At 46.4% G+C, this 23,635-nt stretch overlaps 1 protein-coding gene across 1 annotated transcript in view; it reads left to right on the top strand.

Moving 5' to 3' along the window:
- Positions 1 to 23,635, top strand: part of LOC135388330 (potassium voltage-gated channel protein Shal-like) — a 447,190-nt gene that overhangs the window by 57,163 nt on the left and 366,392 nt on the right. The window lies entirely within an intron of this gene.

Raw genomic sequence — 23,635 nt, 5'->3', positions numbered from 1 at the left:
TGCTGTTCATAATCGTCACAAAAAATGCGTACTCCTCCCGTTTTCAACAAATCATGGCAGATAACGATATCATTCGAGATGATGGTTGGCTGGGAGTGTGCTATGCGGTGAAGTTCATTTTTAAGAGTGTGCATTTGCCCTCGCATTGTTCCTTGATGTAAATCAAGTCTATGACTCTGTAACGCACGCGGCATGTTTTGCTGCGATACAAGGTGCTTGTATCGAGGGCCGCCTGCTGAGATACCCCTGGGACATTCTCTCTGCCCGTACGTTTGATGTGTGTGTCAATGGGCGCATGAGCTCCAAGAAAGAGTTCGAACGTGGGGTCCCACAGGGCAGTGTTCTTTCGCCCACTCTATTCAACCTGATCATGGCCGGAGTCCACCGCAAGATTCGCCCATCTCCGTCTACCCTTCAGCTTACCATCTGCGCGGACGATATCAGCCTCCGCGTTATGGGACACAACAAGGAGAAGCTTCGTGACACCGCCGAAATTGCACTGAACGGCCTCAGTGCGTCATTTCTTGAAAGGGGGCTAGTTGTATCTCCAGAAAAGTCTCAATGCTTGGTTTGCATTCCCCGCGGAAAGTATGTGGGCAAGGGTTTTCCTAATCTTTCCATCAACAGCACTCCCATCCCAAGATGTGAGGTTTGCCGTTATCTTGGCGTCACCATTGACAGCGCTTTACACTGGTCTAGGCTAGTGAACCAAACGGTCTGTAAAGGCAAGAAGACTCTTAATTTACTCCGAAGGATCAGTGGCAAGTCATGGGGCTGCAGTTCAAGTTCGCTGCTCACGCTACACAAAGCCCTCATTCTCTCGCGTATCCTGTACGTGTCACCGTACGTAGATCTCGGACCTTCACAATGGCAGGCTCTTGAGCGGCTCCATCGGGCGGGAGTAAGAACGGCGCTTGGAATACCCAGCTTCTCTGGAATTACCCAGACTTACCTGGAAGCCAAGGAAAAGTCTGTTAGTATTCATTCCGAGCTTAGGGGACTCGGCTACTTAGACAACTTGGCCACGTCCGGAAGCAAGCACTCTTTTTTTTTTCTGCCCTCGTAAAAAGGTCACACACGTCCCTCGGCGGCTTGGCCAGCGAATACGCTACTAGCGCCCAGGCCCATAGTGAACGATCGCCTCAACATCCTGCTGGGTTACCTTCAGTGCCATGGCGGGAGTTTGTACCGGGTGTAACGCTCTACGTTCCGGGCATTCATAAAAAGAGGGAATGTAGCCCCCTGGTTGCTAGAACGGCGGCTGAGAACCTTATAACTGACATCTACCACTCACATACTCTAGTATTCACTGATGGCTCTATTGACGACCACACCAAAAGAGCTACTTGTGCCTTCCACATCCCATCAGTGAACGTGGCCTGGCCAGGGAGATCATCGCGTTACCCGATATCCTGCACGACTGCTGAGCTCCTGGCTCTCCTGCATGCAGCTGCTGCGGTCCACGTGCGAGGCTTCACCAGGGCAGTCCTACTCACAGACTCCAGAAGCGCTCTATGGGACGTGGTAAACCCCATGTGTGACAACATCTTAGCGCGAAGCATCAGAAGATCGTGCGCTCAGCATAAACAAACAGGAGGCGATATCGTCTTCCAATGGATTCCGTCCCACGTCGGTGTCGGCGGCAACGAAAGGGCGGACCAGTTGGCGTCCTCCGCACACCTGGGATGCAGCAGTATTTTGCCAACTCCGGACGACACCGACAGGCAAATGGTCGTTCCGCAGCTTGTTGAACTGCGCCACCCTGGGATACGGGACATCATGCACCATCATCGCCCCCTTCTTCCCATAAGAAAGCTTCCTCGAAGCATACAGACCATGCTCCATAGGCTCCGCACTGGGTGTGCGTTCACCAACTCTCAGCTATTCAAGATCGGCTCTAGGGGTGACGCCTGCTGTGGCCACTGTCAACAATCCGAAACAATAGAGCACATCTTGCGTGGCTGCCGAGCATACCATTCTGCGCGCGAAGCCCATCTCCCTCGCTTCACCTAGGGCACGCTAGCGGACATCCTCTACCCCGGTGGTTCTTCTGCCGAACGTTCCGCCAAAACAAGAAACCTCATTCTCTTTCTGCAGAAGGCAGGCCTTGCTCAACGACCCATCTTATACTTTGCTCTCCCCGACGAACTCGTGCACCCTCACCACATCCCCATCCTTCAACCTCCTCTATCCTCCATCCGTCCGTCCTTTCTTTGTGTTTTGTGTTCTTTTTTTTTTTGGTATAGTTGTGACGACGCCCACTTCTGTGTGGCCAACAACGGCGAGCCGATCCTGCCATGACCCCCCCCCCCCACATCATTTTTAAGAGTGTGGGACGTTAAGGCTCACTCTTAAAAATTAACTTCACAGCATAGCATGCTCCTAACCAACCATCATCTCGAATGATATCATGGCGGCAATATCGATGATATGGCTAGGAGCGTGTTATGCGGTGAACTTCATTTCTAAGAGCGTACATCCTGACCGAACCTTGAAGACGTGCTGCTTCCGACACACCTGTCCGAAATCTTCATCTAAAGGTATACAGCAGCTCGTGTTGGCTTGGCATTATTGTGTTTGAGGGCGGGCAGTATGCCATACGGGTCGTATTAGTCGGAATAAATAATCTTACAACACCTGGACATTTTACAGAGGACAGATCGCGAGCTGTCCACTTGAGATAAGTATGTCGGAAGCAGTACATCGTTAAGGTATGGTTGGGGAACATCAGATGAGGTATGCTTGAAGCTGTCTTTGGGAGACACGGATAGCGAATACGCTCGCCTTCAAAGAGAACTTAGAAAGTGTTGTGAGGCATTCCCAATTCGCTGTCATTTATCGCACTGCGATGTTCTTGTCAAGCCTTACATTTGACAAGAGGGATCCGTGGTCTTCACGGACGTGGCATTCTGACATGGTGGTATAGAAACCGCAGCAAGACGAAACAACGCCACCACATATTGGGATACCGACTGCCCCAACTTTCGACGTTAGTGCAGTTTATTTCCTGTGCAAGTGGGCGTGCTTGTTTTTGCAACGTCAAGGGCGGGTCATCCCCCCCACCCCCCACCCCACCCACCCATATTCCCAGCTAGCAGTCGTCCTGTCTGCTTTTCTTCCTGCCCTTCTTTGGTCTTGTTGCTTCTTTTATACCACTATGCCTAGTGCCTATGATTAGTGAAGGAGCTGTGCCTTTTCCTGCATTTCTTCATAATTTTCTGCTGCTGTTAACTTCCTTCCGTTTGTTTGTTTTCATTTGGGAATAGCAAGCGTACAGGATGGCTAACCTTTCCATTTTTTCTCTATTTTTTTATCAGCATTAAACATATCCCCCACTACGCCGTGGTGTCGCCCCTTTTCACAGAATGTGGCATGTCAGTTCGTATCAGTATTAAGTATAGTAAAATGGCCACATCGCATATGTCATGACCAAGTCCGCGCAATTTTTACTCGTTCATTCATTTCACTTCTTTTTAGCGACATTTAAGTGACTGTTAAGCATTGACGAACTATATTTTTATACGGAGGATAGAAAATACAGCAAACCGATCGATAATGGTGTATTAATGGAAGTGCCTCGGCTAGGCTGTACGGCGCAGTGTTCACGGGCACATGACCGTCAGAGGATCGCGCCACACAGGAACCAGGGCGTCACGTACAGATGAACTAGTACTGAACATCAAGAGAACAACTTGAGATGAAGCCTACGGGAGCCAATGCGGCGTCTCTCTGGTTGGCGTCCCACGTCCCCAAGACCTTCTCTATGGAGAAAGCTCCGTTGTCCAGACGAGTTAGTGCGGCCCGCAATGTCTTGCGTTGGGACTGATGTCTTCTGCACTCCATAAAAATATGTTCAGTATTTTCTTCCCATCCCACACACTGGGCAATCCGGGGAATCCGCCTTGCCCACCATATGCAGGAAATGCCGGCCACACGGGACGTCATCTCTCTTTTTTTTTTCTTTTTTCTTACTTTTTTTTCTCGGAGTAGCAGAACTTCTCAGGTGACAAGTTCAACCTCTCCGTATTATTTTTAGTCCGTCCAACTCCAACTCCAATGGAAGTGCCTCAGGACGAGAGAGGTATGGTACCGCAATCGTTGCGGTGAATTACCTCATCCCATCGTCACTCATGTAGTTGTTGTTTCAGGACGAGAGTGCCGCCGATATTTCGAACAGAGACAGTTCTTCTCCTGGGCACTGTCCTCGTCGTTGGCGTGCTATTTAAAGGGTCATGAATGACGCGCCATGGGTTCGTGGGTATTGTAGGTCAACGGATCGGTGGACAGGAAAAATCCATCCCTGTTCACCTCTGTCGTAAAAGACTGGATGGATTTTCCAATCCACTGTGGCGATACCATAGACATCATAAACCTTTACGAATCATTCGGCTGTATTAACATAATAGACCTTCCCACTCGTCCGGAGTCAAACACCCTGCTTGATCCATGCATAACGAATAGCTCGCAAGTGCTTTACTCCGGGGTTTTCTCAACATTGATCAGCGACCATTTACCTGTATTTTGCATAATATCTCTAGCTTCAGTTAGACATATGTCCCGCAGCCTTGTTGTCCCGCACAACAGAAGGACTATAAACGAGCAATCCTTGAACGACTTTACTGCCAAATTAACAAGTATCGACTGGGCTTATTTTTACTCACAAAACGACCCAAATGTGCTTTGCCACATGCTACATGCACGCATAACAGAATGCTATGATAAGGCCTTTCCTGTTCGCACCACTGAGTTACGTAGTAAGAAAATTCGTAAACCTTGGGTAACACCATTGCTTTTCAGAGACATAAAAGAGAAAAATAAGTTATTTCAAAAATTTCTCAAAACTCGATATAAGGACGATCTCCAGGAATTTAAACGGTTCCGCAACGAGGTGAGCAACAGGCTGAAGCACGCTAAGAGGCAGTATTACGTGCAGCTTCTCCATCAAAATCATGGCGACACGGCCAAAGTCTGGCGTACAGTAAGAGAATTGGCTTTTTCATCTACCCCTTCTGAAGTGCGCCTAAAGAGCTAAAAATAGACGGAAATACTTACCCGGGACAGGCCCTTGCGGATGTGATTAACAATCATTTGGTGAATATTGGGGCGTACGACAACCCTCCTGAATTCTCCTTAGACAAGACCTTCGAAGAGGCCGACGAGTACTGCTCTCGTTAAATAAAACAACTTCGGTTGGTGTGGATGGTTTCAGTACTTTTTCAATTCAACATGCCTCTGCTGTATTATCCTATCCTCTCTGTCACTTAGTTAACTCTATATTCACCACAGTAGTTTTCCCTGCACAACTTAAAACGGCCAAAGTGGTCATCTTAAGCAAAGGTGGAAATAAAAATGATATAAATAACTACAGACCAATCTCTATTTTACCTGTATTCTCTAAAGTAGCCGAGAAGCTTTTAAATAACAGGCTATCTTCCTTTCTACAGGAAAATAAACTAATTACAGAATCCCAATTTGGCTTTCAGAAGGGAAAATCTATAGAAACTGCAATATTGGGAATAAAAGATCAAATCATCGAGAATATTGAGAACCGTCTTTACACAGTCGGATTGTTTCCAGATCTCAGAAAAGCTTTCGACAGCATTAGCAATGATATCCTGTTGGGCAAACTTAATCTTTGCGGTATTCGCGGAATAGTCCATAACCTATTTTCCAGTTACCTTACATCTAGATATCAGTACGTTTCAATCCACGGTCACAATTCCTCAAAGCAGTTTATAAAATATGGTGTTCCTCGAGTTCGATCCCAGGTCCTACCCTGTTCCTTATCTACATCAACAATATCATTGCAGTCCCGGCGCAAACGATACGGTGCTCTATGCGGATGACACTAGCGTATCTTTCAGTCACGATTCTTTGTTACACTTAAATAGCGTAGTAAACAAGTATGTCGATGAACTATCTGTTTGGCTAGAAAAAAATAGATTGAAGTTCAACGTGAAGAAAACCAAATATATGGTATTCACAGCAAAGAATAAGCCGATCACTGACGACTCTCTGAATTTAAGCATTGATCAGAATGGAATTGAAAGAGTACTTCACATTAAGTTCATGGGTGTTTGGTTCCAAGAGAATCTATTATGGAATGTTCACATTAGCAGTGTCACATCAGAAGTTGCCAGGAAAATAGGAGCATTGTACCGCATCAGGGATTTACTACCTGCCTGGTTAAAGAGATCACTCTATTTCGCCCTAATTTACCCCTCCCTGTACTATTGTCTATTAGTATGGGGCCTAACCAGTTCCAGTAACTATAATAGAATTTATGCTCTGCAAAAGCGAGTTCTAAGCCTCGTCGCGAACAGTTCAGATGTTGTACCAGCAACTTTTCAGCACTTAGCTATTTTACCAATACAACAGTTATTCACATTAAAGCTGCGCGTACATACATATACAACGTTTTACTCAGGTAATGTATCAGTGCAATCTCCGAGTAGCCGATATTCACTCCGAAATCCGTATCCGTTTACTCTTCCATTCAGCAGAACAAATTACGGCTCACAGACTACTATAGGTACCTTGTCCCAAACTTTCTAAATATCTGGAGGCACTTTTTTGCGGCCTTTTTTGAATCCACGTGCCTATAAGAAAAAGTTAACGAATGAGCTGCTTATCAGTATCGCTGATCAATGACTGAGGGTGTATTTTATTTTATGTTGACATTATCATGTTAGAAGTATAACTGGGATAATGATATAATATGTACCACGATACCTACTACTGAATCTGTTGTGTATATTGTATTACTGTATTACTGTAAATGCCGCTATGACTGCTCTGTATAGGGTCAGGTACCTCGTCAGGGTTTCTCCCTTTTGTACCTGATCCTCGTTTCCAATGGAAATGAAATAAAAGGCATACATACATACATACATACATACATACATACATAATTATGCAGGACATAATTGTAACAGAAAGGGCGTACGCCTCCTGTTTTCATCAAATCAGGGGAGAGAACAATGTCATTCGACATAATGGGTGGTTAGGAGGTGCAGTTACTGCCATTCCGTTTCATGGATTCAGTTTGCCGTCTGACTAGGGTATAAATCTACCGGACAATCTAATGCAGTGGTTGTCAAATTATCTCCTCTCACGGATGCAATATACACATGTTAACAACTATTCTTCCTCTTTATCTCCTGTTAAGTCAGGCGTTCCTCAAGGCTCTGTCCTGGGGCTTTTACTATTTCTCATATACATTAATGACATTTCACATAGATTCAGCTCCACAGCCTTTTTGCCGACGACTGCGTCATTTACAGACACATCAATAATCCAGCTGATCGAACACTTCTACAGAACGATCTTCAAGCTGTGGAGTCCTGGTGCTCCACATGGCTGATGCCACTTAATCTGTCTAAATGCACATACCTTCACGTTGGGAAACATCAAGACGTCTACCCATACACACTGAGCAGCACACCTATCACCAACAGTTCATGTCATAAGTACCTCGGTCTTCACATTACGTCAACCCTCCAATGGCATGCTCACATTAACCACGTTATCAATGATTCAAACCGATGTATAGGGTACCTCAGACGCAATCTCCGTCATGCACCTCCCCAAGTGAAGCGTTTGGCGTATACAACGCTCATCCGTCCAAAACTGGAATTCGCCTCATGTATCTGGCATCCTCACCAATCCTTCCTGTCTCGATCCATCGAATCCGTCCAGAATCGTGCCGTTCGATTCATCGCCAATGACTACTCCTCTTCCACTAGCGTCACCGGTCTGAAACCCTTTAGAGCACCGCCGAACTATTCAAACTCTAGATTTATTTCATAACCTTTTCCATTCTTCTGTGCCCCTAACCTCCTACATTCGCCAAGCTCATTATACGAGCAGGCGTGTCAACCATTCCTAAAAGTGCGAGCCATTTTTCTGTCACACAAACGCATTCTTTCCCTCCTACTACCCGCGCGCCATCAAACTTTGGAATTCATTGCCCGAAGGAACCGCATCCATCCATGATCATTCATCCTTCAAATCTGCAGCAGCGCATCACCTTTCCTCGCAGCGAAAGTAATCATCATTATTTTGTACTTTAAATTTTGCATTTGTCTGGACTGTTTGGCCTCCCAGTCACATTGTTTATTCATTATTGTTACTGTTTTTTTTTTGATTGGGTGTTAGCGCCGCGAAGCAACTGTGGCTATGAGCGAGGTACAGATGTGGACAGACGGAGAGAGGATAGCAGGAAGGAGTGGGGACAGGGGGGTTAGTATGCGTCCTGGGCCGACTTCAGGGGGAACTGTGCCGACATTCGTCTGGAAAGTCTTCGGAAAACCCAGGGAAAACCTCAGACAGCACAGCCGGCGGTAGGATTCGAACCCACCACCTCCCAGTCTTCAGCACGACCTTGGTTACCACCAACGAGCGGACGCCTTAGCCCACTCGGCCATGCCGCTGGTGTGTTACTGTTATTATCGTGATTGTTGTTATAATTTTCTTTGTATTCCCTTCACCCGTGTAATGCCTTCTGGCCTTTGGGTTTCTAACAGTAAAAATAAATAAATAAATACCCATGAACCGTCCCACCAGTCAGCTCCTCCCCCCTTTCCCGTCACTCACACCCGTCTCACCCATTTTAAATACCATGCTAATGATGAGAACGGTGCCCAGAGGAAGCACAGTCTCTGTTCGAAATATAGGCGGCTCTCGTCCTGAGGCACTTAACTTAACGTATATTTTTATAGAACCTACCTACTTTTCGGGCATTTTTTTTTTTTTTTTTTTTGTGCTGGACTTTCGGCCACTTTGTGACGCGGGCGCTGCATTCACTAAAGAGGCTCGGCTATCATAGCTGGGCATTACCCGAGCATTCAAGAAGCACCGCATTGATGTGTCCTCGGGCTTATTTTATGGCATCGATTTCGCCACATGTTATTATGATCTCAGCAATGCACATGCGTTCAGCTGCGATATCTTACGAGGAACGAAAGAATATCGGGTACTGAAATTTTATAGTCGGCTTAAATGTATGTAGTTTAAGGAGGCTGTAGCATGGAGATTGCATCGGGATACGACACGGTCCCACGTCTGCAAAGGTTTGGCACGTTGGCTGAATACGTGTTACTTTGTTTGGAGGATATTGATTTCGTGTTCGGTTCTCTGCTGGAAAAGCAGCTGAAGCTCTGTTCGATGCCGCAGCCCTGCAACGTACAATTTAATTTAACATTCTCAAGCACAATCTCACTGTTTCGCTTGAGTGTTGCATATACAGCTGGAGCATGATATAACTTAATTAAGAAACAGTAAACAGGAAGCAAAATTTCATTGCTCTAAAAAAAATACAAGTTTTGTGCTAGCCGGTTTCACGTCAGTTCAGGCAGGGACGTCCCATCGACCTCTTGGATTTTTATTATTTTTTGATATTTAGAAGCTCATCGTACATGATGACCAACAGCGGTGAAATGAATAACTTCTACGCAATATTTTTCGCGCAACAAAATCCAGGAAATCCGGCCCTGAATTCAACTGTTTCAGTTTTGCCGTGTTTGCACGCCTATATCTCCCGAGTCTTAAGAGATACTGCAGTGAATTTTTTTTATGCTTTAGTATGCCTACAGATCAGCAGTCCGAGCGCAAACTTTGGTGCGCAGGAGCAAAGCTCTGTGATATAAAAAATGGCGAACATGCTCTCTCGTGCAGTTTTGTTCCAACTTCGACGCGTGATTTCTCTGACTGTAGATATTCCTCATTACCCTATTTGGTATCACTTCACTCGCCTTTTAATGCTCTTTCATCTGGTATATATATCGTGCGTATACCCCCTACAGGTATCTGCTGAAACAGGCTTGTGTTAAGGTAGGATTTTGAATGTCAGTTTCTCGAAAAGGCCCCTTTTTATTTCATTTATATTTTGCCAGGACACGTCCCGATGTTAGACCTTTCATCATACGTAAACAAAAAACTGCTTCAAACGACGTACACTGGCGATGAGCCCGTTAAAACGCGGCCCTAGTCTGCGTGCGTACTTGTCGGAGCCCGGCTGCCGGTACCGCGGGATGGCCGGCCTCCTGTCGATGTCGTACAAGAAAGGGACAACTTTGTGCAATGAAAAGTGGTAGTTTATGTCGATATATTTACAAGACTGCGAAACAGCAGTATTTTACGATGACAGCGACATATGATTTCACTCACTTTCTGTGAAAACGTCACTCTTCTGCAGTCACTGTCCACAGTACTATAGCTGTAAATGTTTCTCGGCCTAGACTTTCCGGTGTCTTGCTTTGCCACGCATGCGAACCCTGTATGCCACTTTGATGCGATATAGGTTTACTCATTGCTTTTTCTTTTGCATTCTAAAAGAAGCCACGTCCTCAGCACGTACATGGAGTAAATGGACGCGCGTTAGGTGTTCTGGCAAGCACGTTATCATATCTTGTGACGGATGATGTCTTGCTCGAGTGAACGCAAGTTAGGCGTCGCGGCATGGTGCTTGATTCTAGGGAGCCTCCATGGGTTGTTGCGCTCCCTACTTGATTCCTGTCACACCGATCCTGTCACACGCAGTTTTGTCGTGGCCTGTTCCTGAACAGCCATGTCGCGCTCGCAAATGTAGATTTGGAGAGCTCATAGAGCCTATACCGATTTTTAAAATGGCTCGCCGCTCCATCTGACACGTAAGTCATTAGCTGCAAGAGGAACATTCTAGTCAAGACATTCTTCTATAGCTATGGAAGCTAACAGTGACTGTGCTGAATCGTGACAGAAGTCTTCACTCACCACCCCAAAACTGTGCGTTTCCGCGCCAGCTGTTACCATATGGAAATCTGTTTTCCGTAGTGGGACGCTCGTATTTCGCTAGGCATGGCTACTGTCCAGTTTTGAATGAAATCGAAGTGCATTAGGTGCGTCTCCCGTACGGCTCTGCTCTGAACGTATCTAATGTAACTTTGACAAATGCGAGAACCCTCCCACTTCCCTAGCTCTGAGAAGAAATGTACTGCTGCAAGTTCAGCACAGAACACGCATTTTGTGCTAAAAGCCCTCTGCATAACTTAAAAATATCGTAAAATGAAGTAAAGCAAGCTTCGCAGGATCTTGCGGGAGCCCTGGAAAAAGAAATTCCTAACTCGATATTTAATATCTACAGTCAGAGAAATCACGCGTCGAAGTTGAAACAAAACCGCACGAGAGAGCATGTTCGCCATTTTTTATATCACAGAGCGTTGCTCCTGCGCACCAAAATTTGCCCTCGGACTGCTGATCATTAGGCATACTAAAGCATAAAAAAATTTCACTGCAGTATCTTTTAAGACTCGGGAGATGTAGGCGTGCAAACACGGCAAAACTGAAACAGTTGAATTCAGGGCCGGAGTTTCTGGATTTTTTTGCGCGAAAACTATTCCGTAGAAATTATTCATTTTACCGCTGTTGGTCATCATGTACGATGAGCTTCTAAATGTAAAATAATAATGAAAATCCAAGAGGTCGATGCACTCTTAAAAATGAACTTCACCACATAGCACGCTCCTAGCCAACCATCACCCCGAATGACAACGTTCTCGCCCTAGATTTGTTGAAAACGGGAGGAGGAGCCTATTTTGTGCCGTGCATAATGGCACAAAATCCTTTTTTCAACAAATCAGGGGCGAGAACGCTGTCATTGGGGATGATGGTTGGCTAGGAGTGTGCTATGTGGTGAAGTTCATTTTTAAGAGTGTGGGACCTCCCTGCCTGAACTGACGTGAAACCGGCCTGCTACTACATTCGAGGAACATCATAGCACACGGAGAACAAACCGTCGTTCAGTATGATGTCGTTTTCTTTTATGATTTGCTGAAAATGAGAGGCGTACCACTTTTTGTGTCAATTTTGATACGCGTGAATTCACGAAAAGGCGTATGGTGCGCTCTTACCTAAAATCGGAAGCGACAGTCGTTATCGTTCGTGATTTGTGGGAAGAGGCACGATGTACGTCTTCTTGTGACGATTAACATGACTGCATAAGTTTCACAAAAAGGCGCACACCTCCCAATTTTCAACGAATCGGAGGACAGAGCGATATCATTCGGGATGACGGTTGGCTAGGGGCGTGCTATGTGAACAAGTCATGCTTTACGAGTGCAGCACTCTAAAAATAGAACTTCACATATATAGCACGCTGTGCTTCAACCATTGCCACGAATGACAGGGTTATCGCTTATGATTGGGAGACAGAGGGGCGTACGCCTTTTTGTGAAAATTTTCATATATCCAAATTGCCACAAAAAGGCGTACCCCCCCCCCTCTCTCTCTCTCTTCGAATAAGAAGCGATAACGCTATCATTCGTGGCAATGGTCGGTGCACAGCGTGCTATATGCGGTGAGGTTCTGTTTTTAGAGTGAGAAGTGTCACAAAAAACGTGTGTACTGTCATTAAGCAGGGAGCCTACATACCTATGGAGGTAGAGCCTCCCTAAAGGGCTCGCCGACAAGTCGGCGAGCCCTTTCACCATCACCACCACCATCTGTTTTTATGTCGCCACAGTTCCCTTAGAAGTCGACCCAGGACGCACATTCCCCCAGGGCGTCAGTCGTGACGTTGTCCACCTCTGTGAGGCCGACAACGACGAGCACTTTCACCAGCACCACCACTAGGATCTGTTTTTAGAGTGCAAGGGGGATTGCTGTGCGCACCCATCAGATCATGCGAACAATCCAGAACTCATAAAGAGTCCCTTCGGAGGCCGACACGATCCTATAGCTCTGCGACCAGAACATGATCTCTCACTCACCCTAAACATGGCGAAGAAGACGTGTGCAACCTCTGGCGAGAGCGCTCCAAGATTCCATAACGGACCGAGAGAACCAAGTCATTCGGGATAATGGTTCGCTAGGAATGGGTTGCGCAGTGAAAGGGGGTCCTATTTTAAGAGTGTGGTAAAACAGCGACGGAATGCCTTCTGACCTTTGTTTTATTCCCATCTTCCGTTTTATCGCAGCCTATATCGATAACCTTAACGCTACACGTAGTCGCCATAAAGCAGCGGACCTTTGGCAAAACAAGCAAACATATGGCCAGGAAAAATACACATCTTCCACTAAATCGACGTGAAGGAAGCGTAAAGGATTGACCGACAAAGCGAGGTTTGTTTGAAGAAGCTCGGCATTTCTTTCATCTCGGGTCCCATCGAGTACCAATCCAAGCATCGCATCCGGTAATTGGGGATGATTTAAAGTATCGTGTCGTGAAAATGGCAGTCGTTAATCAAGTTCGAAACAGCACGGATTGCTGGTGTTTGTTGACTTTCTGAAAACTTCGGGTGGAAGCGGGCGACAGCAAGTGCGCTTAATGGCTGTCCCGCAGATGACGCGTGTGGTTTCAAAACGGCATTGTGTGAATCAAGGGGGGAGGGGGGAAGACTCAAGAGAGGAGCGCATGGTGTACACTGTGGATGCCATCCGGGTTTCACAGAGTATGTACTAGTACAACAGAATTCTGAGGTTTCCTTCAGCGTCATCGTCATCGTCCTGGCACTGAGAATGACGAAATTCACCACCACCAACACCTCGCGCGATAGTACTGTGGACTAGAAGGTAAAATACTCGCCATATCACCATACCGATAGTATAAAACATCTTTAATTTCTGCACGAGTCCTCGAAGTATTTGTTGTTCGCGTCTTACATTCATGCGGCGTTCGTACGTGCGTCTTCGAGCGGGCCTTCCGGTACGCAGTCCGCTAGAACATGTATCTCCAGCCTTAAACTGCACGTGCGCAAAGCTCACAAGCTCAAGGTGCTATCGATCAGTGTGTGAAGAATAAGAAACGGACAAGAATTGTCAACCTTGAAGAACTTGAAATTTTGTGAGAACTCCTGGTAGTGTTATGATGACCCACCGGGTCACTAGGTTTTATTGCGACGCACTCTGCAAATAGAACTTCGCCTCTGGTCAAGCGGAAATTGTCAGCATTTTTCGTAACGCCGACATGTAACCAACCGATATGTAGCTGAAATGACGTTATTTACCTACGCAGTATTATGTGAACATTAACTCACCTGTATTGCCCCCGTGCAGTTAAGCATTCGTTAAGGGTTATCACCATTACAACAATTCGACCCTGGAAAAGCGGATTTAAACCTTACTACAAGCTTTGCAGTTTTGAGTCGGATATACAAGTATTATCCATGTGTGCGAAGAAATTTGTTTTTGATAACTTCCGACGTTTATCATTTTCTTTCAGCTTGATCAGCTAATCTTATCAGCTTCAGCTTATCAAACTTCAACAGTACACGATGCTACAGAATTTGACAAATCATTTTTGCTGTTCCTTCCTGTCTGCGTGACGTCGTTCGATGAATCTGTCGAAGCGCTTAATAACTCGAAGCTGACGACGCATTCGCTTGCGAAAGAGCGTTGTGTATGCCTTTAAAATAAATTTGGAAACGTGAGTTTGCTTTTTTGTTGTTGTTGTTGAGAGGGGATTAGTTCGAAATTTATAGAACCCGCAAGGTTACGCGCGTCCATATTTTAAATCATAACTTACATGTGACATAGCTTACGGCATAACACGCTCGACATGGTATCACACCGGTGACATGAAGTTAAACAAGGGGTGACAAACTGTGTGGCAAGGTGTCAGAGCTTTTCGGTTGTGTGAGAATGGTCATAACTTTTTCTTCTGCTTGGCAGTGGTAACGTGACATGGTGTGTCACGTTACATGCACAGATGAAACATAGGCGAGGATACGAGAAATTTTTAAGGGAGAGTCATCTTAACCAGCCGGCACATGTAGGCCGATATTGTTTCTTTATTTGTTTGCAATAATGCGCCGGAGAAAAGTGGTCTCTCGTTTTATGTGTATGAGTCATTGATAAAAAACTAAGGAGTCTTCCAAATATGGTTGGCGGATCTTGTTCTTTTTTTTCTTTTCATTTTCGTGTGTGTGTGTGCCTGCAAAGCGTGCACTATATTAAAACTGTACTGAGGAGGGGGGAATATGTTTATTGAAAAAAGAAAGGGAGAAAAGGTTAGTCAGGCGTAGGCCGACATGCTATTCCTTAAAAAAAGAAGAAAAACAAAAACCGCACACACACACACACACACTCACACACACAAAGAAAAAGGTGTGGAGGGTTAGAGGCTGGTCGAGAGGCCGGAGGCATGAAGAAAGCTCAAGAGGGTAGTCGTAACCGCCCCCTGGTTGTGCAGGACTGGGCCGAGCAGAGTGGCCAAAGAGAGAAGAGGCGTTGGAGGGCGATTAATGTTTGCTCTAACAAGCCAGTCCCGTAGCAGTGTCGAGGCTGTTGCAAATCGACAGGTTTTACAAATGAATCGAGGAACCGAAGGTGATATGGACGGGAGTTTACGGAGCTCAAAGCTTCAGCTAGGTTCCAGCATATGTAGTACGGCGACAGCTCAACAGCCGAAGCAAGTTTCGCGAGACAGTCACCGTGACTTGAGGTTTGTGTGAGCGGAATTCCCGCCTCTAAATCCGAAAACGCTCCAAAGAGGCTGCTCTGTGTGCTATAGTCCCGTAGTTACTACGCCTACTTGTAATTACCAATTGTACTTGCTTGTTATGTTTTTGTTTATTCGTGATAGTTTATTGTTCCGAAAGACAAAATAAAAATAAAAATGCAAGTGTGAAAAGCATTCGATAAAGGGGAAGACGCGGATTATACCCTTTTGTTAGTTTATCCGTTATATTCTGATTCTTTTCTTTTTATTTGTTTGCGGAATAGCAAACCGACATACCGTTTGGCTGACCTTTCCTCCTGTTTTTCCTTTGTTCTAATAAATATATCCCCCCCCCCCCCTCCCGGCGACGTCGGGATTTCGCTGACGCGCACGGGGCCTTTTTAAAAACATCATCCGATTGTTGCATATAAATGTGTCGGAGGAATGTACAACAGTCCATCTGCTAGGGACGATATGCTTTGATTGTGCTAACGAATATATGACATTCTCGGGTAAAGATAAACAAGCCCCCGCCACAACTTCCGGTGCCACCAAGACCTCCGGTCCTTCCGCGACTAAGGATGCTCGGAACGAGACGCCATGCAGAATTATATCTTTTCGCCTTCCCGATTTGTTGAAAACGGGAGGCGTACGCCTTTTTGTGACAATTTGAATTGCCACGAAAAGGCGTATACGACCCTCTCTCTCCTCAAATAAGAAGCGATAACTGCAGTGTGGTAGCCAGAAAATATTTCGGGGGGGGGGGTTCTATGGGGACTTTAAATGGGGAAGGAGGATTCCGCTCTTGTTGCCCTCTCCCAAATGCACTACCAAAGGTACGGGGGTTTGAACCCCCCTAAAACACCCGTTGGCTACGCCCCTGGATAACTGTACCAATCGGCACAGTGGCTGGCGCAGAGCGTGTTTGCTGTGAAACGGCTGTCGTCTTTGCATCAAACCGGAAGCGGTAAAAACTGCGTGTATTCCATAATGAAATTTTTTGAGCGTGGGCGACACAGACAGGGTTTCATCCTGGTGTCGCCCACGCTCAAGTTTTTCCACTGCGGAGTTCATTCATCAACTTGCTTGCGTCCACGCCCGGGAGTCCGAGATGTATAGAAGACCTGCACCCCTACATCATGGATTACGTTTCGTCGCCGCGCAAAGCATGCTGGTGGGCATTATCAGCTTTATTGGCCTATCAGCCGACGCGTTTTTCACGCTTCTTGCCAACCACAGCAAAATATAACCTCGAACCGGTCTTCTCGTGACGTCACATGTTTGTAAACACAGGGTCGTCTATTGGCTCTGTCTCTTCCGTATACGTCACATAAGCTTGATCGACACTGGCTCTCGTCTTGCGCAGGTTCTCGAAAAGTGTGAAGACTCTGGACAACCATTACGAAGCTGGACTCACGGTTGTATGCTGAAATAAAATCTTAAAAATAAAACATTAAAAATTTCACGCTTAAAAATACACCCGTGAAAATCCACCTTCCTAAATAAATCGCTGAAATATCCACGCCCTCAAAATAAACACTGAAAGAGTAAATCATGGTTAGGCTTAGGAAGGAAAAGTGCCAATGTTAATTTAAGGGCGACACAACGTTGTTTTCGAGGCAACTTACAATTCGAACGTTTTTTTTATGTATATTTCTACCATTAGTAATAACGTGTCTTCTAATAAGAGCAGGAAAACTTGAAATATTCAGCTTAAAAGTGCAAAAGGCGACGCGCGTATGAATACAGGAATAGCGAGCACCCACGGTACACGCACCCTTCAGCCTGGTTGAGCTGTGAACGAGGCTAAACCCGAAGACTTACTTCCGGTGGCTTCTCATGGAAGCATGGAAGGCAATGGACGACCACATCCGGAATAACAAAGTAGTCTCGTTCTCAGGCGAATGCCCACACGGCCCACACCAAGTACGACAGCCGTACTATATTCCGAGGCGGGGATAGGGAGCTTCGGCCGTCCACCAATCAGAGGGGATTTATTGTTGGAATAATTATTTTGAACAGTTGATTTCGTGAAGTGTATTTCTGCGAGTGAATTTTGCCACGGTAGATATTCACAGAGTTTATTTTTGAAAAGTTATTTTGAAAAGTAGATTTTTACATGATTTATTTTTCATTTTTTAATTTTTAAATGATTTATTTCGGCGTCATCCTGGACTCACGTGTATTTGCTCTTTGAAGTAGGAAGTGAATGTTTGCAAGCACTGGTGAGAACTGGCGGCAGAGGGTAGTGTTCAAAAGCATTTAACGTGAAACTTTTCTTCGTGCTGTAAGACAGTTATATGGGATGTTCAGAAGCCAAAACTATGCGACTACAGCTGGAACAGCCCATTCTACCCAATTCACCGCTCTTGGTTGGCCACGTTCACACTCTAAAGACCACCACTCCCATGAGTGAACGGGTTATCGCTTCTGACTCGATGAGAGAGAAGGAGGGGGGGGGGGCGTATATGCGTTTCTGGCAATTTGGATGTATGCTAATTGAGAGAAAAAGGCGTACACCCTCCTCTCTCTTCGATGATGATGATAATGATGGTAGGAGAAAAAAATGTGGAGATGTGAGCCCGCTTACCGCAGGGCGAACTACTCCAGATCTAGTACGAAAAAAAAAAAGACTTCGAAAAAGACGAGAATTCGGTTATGAGTGAGCGCGCTGCGCACTCTGACGATGAATCAAAGCCTTTTGGCCGGTACTTTCACGACACCTATCAAACACCGGCAAACACACACCTATCTTGAACAGAGTCTGAAGCGATAACCCTACCATTCGTGGCAATGGTTGGCGTACACCGATCCATGCGGTGAAGTTCTGTTTTCAGGGTGTACCATTCAAAGTTCTGAACAGATACACTACAGATACGAAGTACTCGAGGTGAAATGTGTATTTCACATTGAGTTCTTGTTTTCTAAAGATTGGTGGACAGGGGGCCAACATTTGGCGATGTTCACAATGAGAGACCACATTGGAGAGACGAAATATTAAAATGTCTTTTTCTTATCGCCAGCAGTTATGAAAAAAAAGAAGAGTATAACCTTACACAGTGGTGAAGGGTATATGTCTCCAGGGGATTTCAGCCCGAATGACCCTCTGCTATTTCCGGCGTACAAAACTGTCAAAAAAAAAGGGGAAGTGACAAAAAAAAAAAAAAAAACGGAAAGAAACGAGGTAAAAGCGGAAGGACTCGATGGCCGGAAGGACAGCTGGTATTGCACTCCAGCATTGTGGTAGCCTTGAAGCGTACGATAGATAATGAAAATTTGTTTGGCCGTACTGTAGCAGTGAAACTGCTCCAGGGGCGCGGAGAGAGCAGCGGGTTAGACACGTGGGGTTAGGTCAAGTTAGGTTCGGTCATGTTAGTTTAGGCAGGTCAGACCAAATTAGGTCCGGCTATTGACCCTGTGTGTGTGTGTGTGTGCGCGCGTGTGCGTGTGTGCGTGCGTGCGTGCGTGCGTGCGTGCGTGCGTGTGTGTGTGTGTGCGTGCGTGTGGTGCTCGCCTTAGGCGGTGCGGGCATCGAACTCCGTGGTGTTGGCGGACCTTCGCATAGCTTGTGCGGTATGCTATTCGTATTCAACTTTCAGCAAATGTTGTAAATATTGTCCATTTCGGGGCTCATTTTTCTTTTTCAATCAGTGACATTCGTAGAAGTGCCATTTAATGACCTCACGCGTTGTTAATTAGGAAAAAAAAAAAGGAAAGCGGAGAATGGGATGATGTGTTACACCGCAACAATTGCGATACCATACCTCAGTGCATGTGGGTTAATATATGAGTGCGGTGACGATGAAAATGATTAGACATACACACACATACATACACATGGCACAACACATAGCAAATGAGATACTACACATGCGGGGGCGTCGTGACTGTCACCCAATCGACCGCATGTGATGTAGTACGATGAAGTCACATAGATCACATCTCCGCACTCATGCAAAAGACTCGGAGGCTAGAGGAGTTCTAGCAGACCGGTAGACGTCAAGAACTGATGACATAAGTGCAGGCATTGACGGTGCTTCGCAGGGTTAGAGCAGGGGCCCAAAATTGCAGCAAGCCTAAAAGGTTTGCTATTGATGCGGGTGAGTTGGGACTGGAGCATTGCTCTCTCCGGACTGTATAGATGGCAGTCGATGAGGACGTGTTGAAGGTTTCCCACCATGCAGCCGTTGGGACAGGAGCTAGTTGAGGCGTACCCTAATCGGTGTTTAAATTGCGGATGTGAAAGTCACGTTGAGGCGAAGTCTGTGCAGAAGGGAGGGGAGACAGCGGGGCAAACTGCCTGGGTGTGATAATGACAAAGTTGGATCCATACGGACTACAACAGGGACCTGTCTGTAATGTCCCGGCGCCATTGTTCCATCGCCCTCAATTGAATCATCGCCGGCAAGAATGCACTCCTGTCGCCACGGGGGGTATCGTTTTTCGAAAGAAAAAAATAATAAAATAAGAAAGAGAGGACGGTCTACCTGCCGAGACGGGCGGCAAGTTGCCACAGGGAGAGAGAGAAAAAAAGACGAGAAAGAAAGGGAAACACGAAAAAACGGGACATAGCAACTAGACACACGACACATAGCGATGATACGTTCAGTGCAAAGTTCGGTGGCTGTGCCATCTGGTGGTCACCTTCGGTTCCCACCATAATAGCTTTCACTTGGTCACATTTGTTACAGCAGGTCACATATTTGTTGGTCACATTAGTTGGTCACAGGTTTGTTGTTCACAGTTGATCACAGGTTGTTAGTCACTGAGTTCACAGCGTTGTTTATTTCTTCTTCGCTGTAAGAGGATAACTAGGAGGTTACTCTCCTTCATGAAATCTAGGACTATGCTTTGTGCAATGACTATGCTGTCGCCACGGGTCAACGTATTCTGTACAAACGCCTGGCATGGCCTGTCAGCGGCAACCACTCTGTCAGCCTCTACATTTCTGCTTACTCCACAGCGACATCGGATCCACTGAAAAGCGATGGAGTGGCCTACGTCGCAGAGGGACCATGAAATGATTTTCGAGAAATCTGAGTACTCTGCTGGAAACCGTTCTCATGATCCATCACTATCGTACACACATCGACTTTTGGCCGTATATTCAGTACAACGGGGGCGCAGTTATCAGACAAAAATAGCAGGGCGTGACCGCTGGATATATGCCTTCGAAGTGGGCATACGTCATCGCCATCCAATCCTCTCAGCCAACTGTGAACGACGATGAGGACACACCCCGCCGGACCACGTGGGTGCATGGTTTCGGTTTGGACAACAGCAACGTTGTATATCTCCCGTCTAAATCACTTGAAATATGGCGAAAGGCAAATTATCAGCAATGGAGGAAGAGGTTATGCGACACACACAGCGTCTATGGATCGTTTGGTACATAGCAGCTCATAAAATGTCACCGACGAAGGTATGTTCTGACGAAGATGAAGTTAAAAGAGGAAAACGTGCTCCGGTAACCATGCTGACAGTCAACGGCTATATTACATTTCTCGTAGGATTCTGTGTAAACGGTTAGCTACAATCTTGTCTCTAAGTCAAATTAAAACATATTTCATGACGAAGTATACAAGCTTGTTTGAAAATTTCGCACTTTGCTCAGAAAAGCCCGTCCGCGAATCGGCAACGTGTTCTGTGTATGATGTCACGGCCAGTTCGCCTCGGAGGCGGGCCGTAGCAGCTGCTGTTCACGCCTGTGGTAAATATCGAATATTTTCGATATTTTCAACTTCATATTTCACAGAGTGAATGCTTTAGTACAGGGGAACTAATTAAAAATGATCGTGAGCTTGTCAAATATCGTTTCATGGTCTCTTTAACGTCGCTGAGGATGTCTGTAACAACTGGAGCTAACCTGCCACGCACGCCCATATTCGCTATGCACTCTAGGGCTTCCCTGGAGTTCGTGTACACCACCGAAACTCGCGGAGCCTCACGCAGAGCATACCGCAGGAACAACAAGACGGCGAAGAACTTTGCGGACGTACAGGAAGTGCTGTGTACCAAGCGATATCCATGGACACCCGCACCGACGAAATAACGAATGCGGTCGACGAGCTTACAAGTGTAATGATAGAATGCTCAGTGTAGAACATCATCTCCAATGACATCTGGCGAAGGACTGACGCTTGAACTTGCTTTCTTTTAACGTTGAGTCCCGGAATGGAGGAGGAGATACTGTCGGTTTTAAAAAAAAATGAGGAAACCTTAGGCTTTGCACGAATTAAGTTTCGCTACCAGTTGGTGACGACGGTGATGGGCTATGAGGCGCAAGTAGCGACGCACAGAAGACACCAGTCACACTGCTATGGTGTATCCACTTTTCTCTTCTTCTTTTTTTGCAAAAGAGGGGAAGAGAACACTATGTGCCGACTTCCATCGCTTGAAAACATTGCTTCAAGTTCGAATGTAGGGGTTGACTCACCTGAGCTATGACCACCCCAGCCATGCAGCCTCGAGAGGCCGATGACTAGAGAGGTAAAAGTCCAACATGACGAGAATGTTAAGTTCCAACAAATTTTACCTTTCAGTACAAAAACTTTCAGAGGAACGTTATGTCGTCCACAGTTGTCCACTAACACTGTTTTTTAAATTCAGTGTTAGCTCCTCGAAGCAACTGTGGCTATGAGGGGCCGTGTAGGCTTGGACAGATGGAGAGAGTACAGCAGGAAGGAGTGGGGGCCAGGGAGGGTTAGCATGCGTCCTGGGCCGACTTCAGGTGGAACTGTGCCGACATTCGTCTGGAAAGTCTGCCAGGAAACCCATGGAAACCTCGGACAGCAGAACCCGTGGGGGGATTCCAACCGGCGTCACTTCCCAGTCTCGGTGTGGAAAGCGATCATCCTAACCACTATGCCACGGGGGGGGGGGGGGGGGTCTGCCCAGTAATAGCACTTAAAGGAACAGGAATGCAAGGCATGACACATTTAGACACCAATTTGGGTTCATTGCGTGTTCTGAATTATGGCTCCCCCCTGGAGGACGTCGGCAGAGACAGTAATGTTTATTCCCGGATGAGATGCGGATATCCGCGTGCACCGCAGCGGAGCGCGCGTTTCTCAGCATTTTATCCGCGTGGATTCGAAAACATTTTATTTTCATCCACGAACCAGGATACCTGCGCGGATCTGCCGATAAAACCGCACCTGCGCACACCGCTAGCGATGACGCTGAATCTTCCTCACAATACTTGATTCGTGTTCCTAGCGTAGCCCCGAGGTGGCGTTCGTATGAAACCGAAACTGATTAATACAGTTTGAGGAGCCTGTGGCAAAGAACACGGAGAAGAGAATACGCACCATAGCATAGTTTGACTTGCATTGGCTAATCGAATCCACGGGGTGTGATCTATACAATGCTTTCTTTGTTTCTTTCTTTTCAAGCAGGATCTAGTTATAATGCTTTGTTTTGCCTTGAGAGAAAACCTTGTATCCTTCAAAGCCGGGTAGAAGACGGGCTCTCCAAATATTTATAACATGTAAGCTGCGTTTCAGACTGTTTCAATTTTACTCTAGTATTTACTATAAACTGTTACCAGGGAGTTCGCCAATTAGAGTAAGATGTAAACTTGAGCAAACAAACAAAGAAATTAAACAAGACACAGGAGCGCGAAAGAAAACTGACTGGCATTTTCGAACGTCTATCGGACGTTTCGGTCGGAGGCTAACCAACGCATTCTCGCTGTGCCATGGGGAACCCCTATAGAGCCTAGTGCGTTTCCAGACTCTCCGCCGTATTTCCGCTGCGCCCTGAGGTAGAGTCTAGTTCGCTTCAAGCTGCCGCCGTATTTCCTCTCAGCCTTGAAGAGTCTTTATAGGCTACTGCGCGCTTCGAGGCTCACCGCCGTCGATCCACCCTGTGAGGTCCCTAGAGCCTAATGTACGTCACAGGACTCTCCGCCTTATTCCCGCTCTGCCCAAAGGTACTACTATGGCCTAGCGCGCTTCAAGACTCACCGCCGTATTATAGCTCCACTCTGAAGTGTCTCTATAGCCTAGTGCGCTTCAAGGCTCACCACCATTTTCTCGATACCCCCTGAGAGGTCCCTAGAGCCTAATGTACGCCAGGACTCACCGCCTTATTCTCACTCCGCCCTAAGGTACTACTAGGGCCTAGTGAGATCCAAGACTAACAAACATATTCTCGCTCCACTCTGAAGAGTTTCTATAGCCCAGTGCGCTTCAAGGCTCACCACCATGTTCTCGATCC

Source organism: Ornithodoros turicata, chromosome 3 (genome assembly GCF_037126465.1).
Source record: "Ornithodoros turicata isolate Travis chromosome 3, ASM3712646v1, whole genome shotgun sequence".
In the NCBI taxonomy this organism is placed as follows: domain Eukaryota; kingdom Metazoa; phylum Arthropoda; class Arachnida; order Ixodida; family Argasidae; genus Ornithodoros; species Ornithodoros turicata.
Note: the sequence above shows the minus strand (reverse complement) of the source record. Positions and strands in the feature narration are given on the sequence as shown.